This window comes from Arachis ipaensis, chromosome B2 (assembly GCF_059453495.1).
Source record: "Arachis ipaensis isolate K30076 ecotype BB chromosome B2, ASM5945349v1, whole genome shotgun sequence".
Classification (NCBI taxonomy): Eukaryota; Viridiplantae; Streptophyta; class Magnoliopsida; order Fabales; family Fabaceae; genus Arachis; species Arachis ipaensis.
Window position 1 is genome coordinate 81,559,425 of NC_142437.1, and position 8,712 is coordinate 81,568,136.

General features: G+C 39.9%; 1 non-coding gene across 1 annotated transcript; it reads right to left on the reverse strand.

Annotated features, from left to right (window-relative positions):
- Positions 1 to 1,672: 1,672 nt before the first annotated feature.
- On the reverse strand, positions 1,673 to 1,780 carry LOC148574591 (small nucleolar RNA R71). Its single transcript, XR_015906305.1, has one exon. It is a non-coding gene; the product is annotated as a small nucleolar RNA R71 (small nucleolar RNA).
- Between the last annotated feature and the right edge of the window lie 6,932 nt (positions 1,781 to 8,712).

Genomic DNA, 8,712 nt, shown 5'->3' on the forward strand with positions numbered 1-8,712 from the left:
TGGTGTCTTGCATGTTTTCTTTGCATTAAAAATTTTTCAAAAATATGTTCTTGATGTTCATCATGACATTCATAGTGTTCTTGGTGTTCATCTTGACATTCATAGCATTCTTGCATGCATTCATTGTTTTGATCTAAAAATTTCATGCATTGCATCATTTTTCTTGTTTTTCCCTTGCATCATAAAAATTCAAAAAAAAAAATATCTTTCCCTTTTTCTCTCATCAAATTCGAAAATTTGAGTTGACTTTTTCAAAAATTTTTAAAATCAAATTGTTTCTCATGAGTCAAATCAAATTTTCAATTTGAAAATCTTATCTTTTTCAAAATCTTTTTCAAAAATCAAATCTTTTTCAAAATTCTTAGTTATTTTCGAAAATTTCAAAAATATTTTTCAAAAATCTTTTTCTTATTTTATATCATAATTTTCGAAAATAACATAATCAATTAATGTTTTGATTCAAAAATTTGAAGTTTGTTACTTGCTTGTTAAGAAAGATTCAAACTTTAAGTTCTAGAATCATATCTTGTGATTTCTTATGAATCAAGTCATTAATTGTGATTTTAAAAATCAAATCTTTTTCAAAAACTAATTTCTATCATATCTTTTCAAAAAAATATCTTCTTATCTTATCTTTTTCAAAATTTGATTTCAAAATATATTCTCTAACTTCCCAACTTCTTATCTTTTCAAATTTGTTTCAACTAATTAACTAACTTTTTGTTTATTTCTTAACTTTTTCAAAACTACCTAACTAATTCTCTCTCTCTAATTTTCGAAAATATCTTCCCTCTTTTTCAAAAATTTCTTTTTTATTAACTAATTATTTTTATTTTTTATTTAAAAAAAAAAATTTCGAAAAAAATTACTAACCTTTTTCAAAAACTATTTTCAAAAATCACTAACTCTTTTTCAAAAATTGTTTTCGAAAATTCACTTCCCCCTCTCATCTTCTTCTATTTGTTTATTGATAGACTAACATCTTTCCTTCAACTCTCCAAAAATCCGAACCCCCTCTCTCTCTGAGTTCAGATTTTCTTCCCTTCTTTTCTTCTACTAACACAAGGATCCCTATACTGTGGTATAAAGGATCCATATTATTATTACTATTTTTTCTGTGCCATCTTCTTTGTCATATGAGCAGGAGCAAGGACAAGAACATTCTTGTTAAAGCAGATCCAGAACCTGAAAGGACTCTGAAGAAAAAAAATTAAGAGAAGCTAAAATACAACAATCCAGAGATAACCTTTCAGAAATTTTCGAACAGGAAAAGGAGATGGCAGCCGAAAATAATAATAATGTAAGGAAGATGCTTGGTGACTTCACTGCACCTAATTCCAATTTACATGGAAGAAGCATCTCCATTCCTGCCATTGGAGCAAACAACTTTGAGCTGAAACCTCAATTAGTTTCTCTGATGCAGCAGAACTGCAAGTTTCATGGACTTCCATCTGAAGATCCCTTTCAGTTCTTAACTGAATTCTTGCAGATATGTGATACTGTTAAGACTAATGGAGTAGATCCTGAAGTCTACAGGCTCATGCTTTTCCCTTTTGCTGTAAGAGACAGAGCTAGATTATGGTTGGATTCTCAACCCAAAGACAGCCTGAACTCTTGGGATAAGCTGGTCACGGCTTTCTTAGCCAAGTACTTTCCTCCTCAAAAGCTGAGCAAGCTTAGAGCTGATGTTCAAACCTTCAGATAGAAAGAAGGTGAATCCCTCTATGAAGCTTGGGAAAGATACAAACAGTTGACCAAAAAGTGTCCTTCTGACATGCTTTCAGAATGGACCATCCTGGATATATTCTATGATGGTTTATCTGAGCTATCAAAGATGTCACTGGACACTTCTGCAGGTGGATCCATTCACCTAAAGAAAACGCCTGCAGAAGCTCAAGAACTCATTGACATGGTTGCTAATAACCAGTTCATGTACTCTTCTGAAAAGAATCCTGTGAGTAATGGGAAGCCTATGAAGAAGGGAGTTCTTGAAGTTAATACTCTGAATGCCATATTGGCTCAGAATAAAATATTGACTCAGCAAGTCAATATGATCTCTCAGAGTCTGCATGGAATGCAAGCTGCATCCAACAGTACTCAAGAGGCTTCTTATGCAGAAGAAGCTTATGATCCTGAGAACCCTGCAATAGCAGAGGTAAATTACTTAGGTGAACCTTATGGAAACACCTATAACTCAACATGGAGAAATCATCCAAATTTCTCATGGAAGGATCAAAAGCCCCAACAAGGCTTTAATAATGGTGGAAGAAACAGGTTTAGCAACAGCAAGCCTTTTCCATCATCAACTCAGCAACAGACAGAGAACTATGAACAAAATGCTTCTAATTTAGCAAATCTAGTCTCTGATCTATCTAAGGCCACTGTAAGTTTCATGAATGAAACAAGGCCTTCCATTAGAAATCTGGAAGCACAAGTGGGCCAGCTGAGTAAAAGGATCACTGAAATCCCTCCTAGTACTCTCCCAAGCAATACAAAAGAGAATCCAAAAGGAGAGTGCAAGGCCATTGACATAAGCGCCATGGCCGAACCCAATGAGGGAGAGGAGGACGTGAATCCCAAGGAGGAAGACCTCCTGGGACGTCCAGTGATCAATAAGGAGCTTCCCTCTGAGGAACCAAAGGAATCTGAGACTCATCTAGAGACCATAGAGATTCCATCAACCCTCCTTATGCCCTTCATGAGCTCTGATGAGTATTCCTCTTCTGAAGAGAATGAGGATGTTACTAAAGAGCAAACTGCCAAGTTTCTTGGTGCAATCATGAAGCTGAATGCCAAATTATTTGGCATTGATACTTGGGAAGTTGAACCTCCCTTGTTCATCAATGAACTAAGTGATCTGGATCAACTGACATTGCCTCAGAAGAGACAGGATCTTGGAAAGTTCATAATCCCTTGTACCATAGGCACCATGATCTTTAAGGCTCTGTGTGACCTTGGTTCAGGGATAAACCTCATGCCCCTCTCTGTGATAGAGAAACTGGGAATCTATGGGGTGCAAGCTGCTAAAATCTCATTAGAGATGGCAGACAGCTCAAGGAAACAGGCTTATGGACAAGTAGAGAACGTGTTAGTAAAGGTTGAAGGCCTTTACATACCTACTGATTTCATAATCCTGGATACTGGAAAGGAAGAGGATGAATCCATCATCCTAGGAAGACCTTTCCTAGCCACAGCAAGAGCTGTGATTGATGTTGACAGAGGTGAAATAGTCCTTCAATGGAATGAGAACTCCCTTGTATTCAAAACTCAAGGAGCTCCCTCTGCAACCAGGGAGAGGAAGCTTGAAAAGCTTCTCTCAAAGCAGAGTCAACCAGAGCCCCCACAGTCAAACTCTAAGTTTGGTGTTGGGAGGCCACAACCAAACTCTAAGTTTGGTGTTGAACTCCCATATCCAAACTCTAAGTTTGGTGTTGGAGAGTCTCAACAAAGCTCTGCACATCTGTGAGGCTCCATGAGAGCCCACTGTCAAGCTATTGACATTAAAGAAGCGCTTGTTGGGAGGCAACCCAATGTTTATCTAAATCTTATTTTTATTGTTTTTCATGTTTTCTTAGGTTCATGATCATGTGGAGTCACAAAATAAATATAAAAATTGAAAACGAAATCAAAAACAACAGAAGAAAAAATCACACCCTGGAGGAGCATCTGTCTGGCGTTCAGCGCCAGAACAGAGCATGGTTCTGGCGCTGAACGCCCAAAATGGGCAGCTTCTGGGCGCTGAACGCCAGAACAGGCATGGTTCTGGCGTTCAACGCCAGAAATGGCACACAGATGGGCGTTGAACGCCCAAAATGGCTACCAACCTGGCGCTGAACGCCCAGAGTTGGATACAAAGGCATTTTTACATGCCTAAGGGGTGCAGGGATGTAAATCCTTGAACACCTCAGGATCTGTGGACCCCACAGGATCCACTCAGGATCTGTGGACCCCACAGGATCCCCACCTACCTCCACTCACTTCTTCTCACCACTCTCTTTCACACAACCCCACAAACACTCTTCCCTAAAAACCCCTCACCAATCACCTCAATCTCTCTTCCCCACTAAACCTTCACCACTCACATCCATCTCCTCTTCCCCATAAACCTACCTCATAAACTCCACCTACCTTCAAAATTCAAAACCAATTTCCCACCCAAACCCACCCATATGGCCGAACCAATACCCCACCTCCCTACCCTATATAAAGCCCTCCATTCTTCTTCAAATTCACACAACACATACCTCTACACTCCTCTTGGCCGAAACCACAATTCCCTCTCCCTCTCCATATTTCTTCTTCTTCTTCTTCTTCTATTCTTTTGTTTATTGCTCGAGGGCGAGCAATATTCTAAGTTTGGTGTGGTAAAAGCATAGCTTTTTTGTTTTTCCATTACCATTGATGGCACCCAAGACCGGAGAATCCTCTAGAAGAGGGAAAGGGAAGATAAAAGCTTCCACATCCGAGTCATGGGAGATGGAAAGATTCATCTCCAAAGCCCATCAAGACCACTTCTATGATGTTGTGGCCAAAAAGAAGGTGATCCCTGAGGTCCCTTTTAAACTCAAAAGAAATGAGTATCCGGAGATCCGACATGAAATTCAAAGAAGAGGTTGGGAAGTTCTAACAAATCCCATCCAACAAGTCGGCATCCTAATGGTTTAAGAGTTCTATGCCAATGCATGGATCACCAAGAACCATGATCAAAGTAAGAACCCGGATCCAAAGAACTATGTTACAATGGTTCAGGGGAAATACTTAGATTTTAGTCCGGAGAATGTGAGGTTGGCGTTCAACTTGCCATACATGGAAGAGAACGCACGCCCCTACACAAGGAGAGTCAACTTTGATCAAAGGTTGGACCAAGTCCTTATGGACATATGTGTAGAAGGAGCTCAATGGAAGATTGACTCCAAAGGCAAGCCGGTTCAACTAAGAAGATTGGACCTCAAGCCTATAGCTAGAGGATGGTTGGAGTTTATTCAATGCTCAATCATTCCCACTAGCAACCGGTCTGAAGTTACTATAGACCGGGCCATCATGATCCATAGCATCATGATTGGAGAAGAGGTGGAAGTTCATGAGATTATACCTCAAGAACTCTACAAGGTGGCTGACAAGTCCTCCACCATGGCAAGGTTAGCCTTTCCTCACCTCATTTGCCACCTATGCAATTCAGCTGGGATTGACATAGAGGGACATATCCTCATTAAAGAGGAAAAGCCCATCACTAACAAAAAGATGGAGCAAGCAAGAGAGCCCAGTCATGGAGCTCAAGAGGCGCAAGAAGCTCATCACCATGAGATTCCGGAAATGCCTCAAATGCACTTTCCTCCACAAAAATATTGGGAGCACATCAACACCTCCCTAGAAGAATTGAGTTCCAATATGGGACAACTAAGGGTGGAACATCAAGAGCACTCCATCATGCTGCATGAAATAAGAGAAGATCAAAAGGCAATGAGGGAGGAGCAAAAAAGACAAGGAAGAGACATAGAAGAGCTCAAGGACATCATTGGTTCCTCAAGAAGGAAACGCCACCATCACTAAGGTGGATTCATTCCTTGTTCTTGCTTTCTCTGTTTTTCGTTTTCTATATTATGTGCTTATCAATGTTTGTGCCTTTATTACATGATCATTAGTAGTTAGTAACTTTGTCTTAAAGTTATGAATGTCCTATGAATCCATCACCTCTCTTAAATAAAAACTGTTTTAATTCAAAAGAACAAGAAGTACATGAGTTTCGAATTTATCCTTGAACTTAGTTTAATTATATTGATGTGGTGACAATGCTTCTTGTTTTCTGAATGTATGCTTGAACAGTGCATATGTCTTTTGAAGTTGTTGTTTAAGAATGTTAAATATGTTGGCTCTTGAAAGAATGATGACTAGGAAACATGTTATTTGATAATCTGAAAAATCATAAAAATGATTCTTGAAGCAAGAAAAAGCAGCAAAGAACAAAGCTTGCAGAAAAAAAAAATAGGCGAAAAAAAAATAGAAAGAAAAAGAAAAAGCAAGCAGAAAAAGCCAATAACCCTTAAAACCAAAAGGCAAGGGCAAATAAAAAGGATCCCAAGGCTTTGAGCATCAGTGGATAGGAGGGCCTAAAGGAATAAAATCCTGGTCTAAGCGGCCAAACTAAGCTGTCCCTAACCATGTGCTTGTGGCGTGTAGGTGTCAAGTGAAAACTTGAGACTGAGCGGTTAAAGTCAAGGTCCAAAGCAAAAAAAAAAAAAAAAAAAAAGAGTGTGCTTAAGAATCCTGGACACCTCTAATTGGGGACTTTAGCAAAGCTAAGTCACAATCTGAAAAGGTTCACCCAATTATGTGTCTGTGGCATTTATGTATCCGGTGGTAATACTGGAAAACAAAGTGCTTAGGGCCACGGCCAAGACTCATAAAGAAGCTGTGTTCAAGAATCATCATACTGAACTAGGAGAATCAATAACACTATCTGAACTCTGAGTTCCTATAGAATCCAATCATTCTGAACCTCAATGGATAAAGTGAGATGCCAAAACTATTCAAGAGGCAAAAAGCTATAAGTCCCGCTCATATGATTGAAGCTCTGTTTCATTGATAGTTTGGAATTTGTAGTATATTCTCTTCTTTTTATCCTATTTGATTTTCAGTTGCTTGGGGACAAGCAACAATTTAAGTTTGGTGTTGTGATGAGCGGATAATTTATACGCTTTTTGGCATTGTTTTTAGTATGTTTTTAGCAGGATCTAGTTACTTTTAGGGATGTTTTCATTAGTTTTTATGTTAAATTCACATTTCTGGACTTTACTATAAGTTTGTGTGTTTTTCTGTGATTTCAGGTATTTTCTGGCTGAAATTGAGGGACTTGAGCAGAAATCAGATTCAGAGGTTGAAAAAGGACTGCTGATGCTGTTGGATTCTGAACTCCCTGCACTCAAAGTGGATTTTCTGGAGCTACAAAACTCGAAATGGCGCGCTTCCAATTGCGTTGGAAAGTAGACATCCAGGGCTTTCCAGCAATATATAATAGTCCATACTTTGGCCAAGAATTGACGACGTAAACTGGCGTTCAACGCCAGCCTTCTGCCCAAATCTGGCGTCCAGCGCCAGAAAAGGATCCAAAACCAGAGTTGAACGCCCAAACTGGCACAGAAACTGGCGTTCAACTCCACAAATGGCCTCTGCACGTGCTACACTTAAGCTCAGCCCAAACACACACCAAGTGGGCCCCGGAAGTGGATTTATGCATCAATTACTTACTCATGTAAACCCTAGTAGCTAGTTTATTATAAATAGGACCTTTTACTAGTCTTTTTGACCATCTTTGTATCCTGGATTGTATTTTGATCCTGTGATCTCGTTTAGGGGGCTGGCCATCTCGGCCATGCCTGGACCTTCACTTATGTATTTTCAACGGTAGAGTTTCTACACTCCATAGATTAAGGTGTGGAGCTCTGCTGTTCCTCAAAGATTAATGCAAAGTACTACTGTTTTCTATTCAATTCTTCTTATTTCGCTTCTAAGATATGCATTCGAACCCAAGAGCGTGATGAAGGTGATGATTATGTGTGACGCTCATCATCCTTCTCCCTTATGAACGCGTGCCTGACAAACACTTCTGTTCTACATGAATTAAGCTAGAATGAATATCTCTTAGATCTCATAACCAGAATCTTCGTGGCGTAAGCTAGAATGATGGCGGCATTCAAGAGAATCCGGAAGGTCTAAACCTTGTCTGTGGTATTCTGAGTAGGATTCAATGATTGAATGACTGTGACGAGCTTCAAACTCGCGAGTGCTGGGCGTTGGTGACAGACGCAAAAGGAGGGTGAATCCTATTCCAGCATGATCGAGAACTGACAGATGAATAGCCGTGCCGTGACAGGGTGCGTGAGCATATGATTCACTGAGAGGAGGGGATGTAGCCACTGACAACGGTGATGCCCTTGCATACAGCCAGCCATGGAAAGGAGTAAGACTGATTGGATGAAGATAGCAGGAAAGCAGAGGTTCAGAGGAACGAAAAGCATCTCCATTCGCTTATCTGAAATTCCTGCCAATGAATTTACATAAGTATCTCTATCCCTATTTTATCAATTAGTATTCGAAAACACCATGATTATTTTATATCCGCCTGACTGAGATTTGCAAGGTGACCATAGCTTGCTTCATACCAACAATCTCCGTGGGATTCGACCCTTACTCACGTAAGGTATTACTTGGACGACCCAGTGCACTTGCTGGTTAGTTGTATCGAAGTTGTGACAATTATGAATTAAGATCAAAGCACCAAGCTTTGGAGCCATTACCAGGGATTGTTCGAGCCTGGACATCACAATTTCGTGCACCAGTCCCCTCCACCGGGATTTCAGTTTCCCGGGGAATAGCCTGAGTCTATAGTTAAACAGCAGAACCTTCTATCCTGGTTCAAAGATTCTAGATGATAGCTTTCTATCATGCCACTTTTTTTATTTCTCTTTATAAAGCTTGGCATTTTCGAAAGCAGTGAATCTGAATTCTTCTAGCTCATTTAGCTGGAGCAATCTTTTTTCTCCTGCTAATTTGACATCAAAGTTTAGGAATCTGGTTGCCTAGTAGGCTTTATGTTCCAGTTCCACGGGCAGGTGACATGCCTTACCATACACAAGTTGGTATGGAGAGGTCCCTATAGGGGTCTTGAATGCTGTTCTGTAAGCCCACAGAGCATCATCCAAGCTCCGTGCCCAA